This window comes from Triticum dicoccoides, chromosome 3B (assembly GCF_002162155.2).
Source record: "Triticum dicoccoides isolate Atlit2015 ecotype Zavitan chromosome 3B, WEW_v2.0, whole genome shotgun sequence".
Classification (NCBI taxonomy): Eukaryota; Viridiplantae; Streptophyta; class Magnoliopsida; order Poales; family Poaceae; genus Triticum; species Triticum dicoccoides.
In genome coordinates, this window is record NC_041385.1 from 845,888,086 (window position 1) to 845,889,888 (window position 1,803).

At 50.5% G+C, this 1,803-nt stretch overlaps 1 non-coding gene across 1 annotated transcript; it reads left to right on the forward strand.

Moving 5' to 3' along the window:
- Nucleotides 1-1,380: 1,380 nt before the first annotated feature.
- On the forward strand, nucleotides 1,381-1,460 carry TRNAL-UAG. The gene has a single exon. It is a non-coding gene; the product is annotated as a tRNA-Leu (tRNA).
- Nucleotides 1,461-1,803: the final 343 nt, after the last annotated feature.

Here is a 1,803-nt window from a genome sequence, read left to right on the forward strand (position 1 = left end):
GTGGAAGCAGAGGCGGATGGAGTTGGGGACGGATCAGGAGCAGTCGCGCCGAGACGCTCCCCAAAAACCTTATTGCCGTTCTCCCGGGCAGGATCTCGAACGACAGGGTTCCAGAGGCACCTGCTCTCCCGACCAACCGTGCACGCGGTCGTCGGGATGGGGTCGTCGGAGGCAACACAGAGTGAGGAACAGTAAATGACGGCTAGGTTACGCGAGAGGGAGTGAGTGAACCGAACTAGGTCACTCCACTGGACAGAGCCGAAGTCGTGGGCCTGGCGGAGGCCCACGACCGAGTCGATGCACTCCCGGGAAGGGAGTCGTCGTTCCCGGAGAAGGGTCGCACACCTGCGAACGGAGTCGACGAATCCCGGGAACGCAAGTCAGTCCACAGTCCAACGTCTCGGACAGTGGCCCACCTGTTAGCGACTCCTTAATGAATTCCTGATTAATTAATTCGTTTCTTAGCGGCAAAAATAAGCTCCGGCTCGGCTCATTCCCGCAACCCGCGGCGCGTCCTGACGACGCGAGGCGTGGCGAGGTAGGCGGTGCAGGAGGAGGAGCGCGCGTGTACCACTCCTCTTCCCAAGCTCCCAATGGCAAGTGATAGTGCAGCCCTTATAAAGGGGTCTCAACTCTCCTCAACTAGCAAGGTGAGACTAAACTTCCCACCACCTGCCATCGCATACATGGGCCTCAAGATTAACCTGGGATTAGTGTCTTATATGGGCCTAAGCCCATCCATAATCCATCATTATGACCCTGTGGAGACAGCCTACCTCTCAGAGTCATGGAGCACCGACCTTTAGATGTTGCTGCAATTCCCTTGTCTACGACCATTGGGCAGGTGATGCCTGTGAGTGGCATGACCATAGAGCCACTTGTGTTGGCACCTGCTCTAACTTTAGATGCTCTCTTCGCGAAGGAGCTTTCCGACTCGCTATCCAACATAGAGGTTGCTAGACCTGGTTTGGGCAGATCGATTTCTTGCCTCCTGACGAAGATACCGATAAGGGTAAACAAAGGAAGGTGTGTTGGATAACGTAGCAATGCAATTTTAAAAAAAATTCTACGCTCATGCAAGATCTATCTAGGAGATACATAACAACGAGAGGGGGAGAGTGTGTCTACGTACCCTCGTAGACCGAAAGCGGAAGTGTTTGACAACTTGGTTGATGTAGTCGAACTTCTTCTCGTTCCAACCAATCAAGCACCGAACGTACGACACGTCCGAGTTCTGCACACGTTCAGCTTGATGACGTCCCTCGAACTCTTGATCCAGCAGAGTGTCGAGGAAGTAGATGAGTTTCGTCAGCACGACGGCGTGGTGACGTGATGGTGAAGTGATCCGCGCAGGGCTTTGCCTAAGCACTATGAGAATATGACAGTTTGGCCGAGTGGTCTAAGGCGCCGGATTTAGGCTCTGGTCCGAAAGAGCGTGGGTTCAAATCCCACAACTGTCATCCTATTTCTTTTATTTCTTAAATTAACGTTTCTTTCATACGTATATTTTTTGTTCTGTTTTCGCAAGTCCATGAGGCCATCTCTTAAGAACTGCACTAATCATGCTTAGGCTGGGCCATAATTTTTCCATATAAATTACCGTTTTAAGATATATTCCCCGAAATATTTTGGATCCACTGAAGTTAAACTTTAGTCACAATTAGTACTATAGACCCTCTCTTGTGTAATATGCACTCTAGGAACCCCAACTCTTTTCTCCTCCACCTAGAAGTGCAATGGTTTGTGTTCTCCATGATAGCAATAGAGCAATATCAAAAGGGTCTAAATGGAAAATGAGCACCA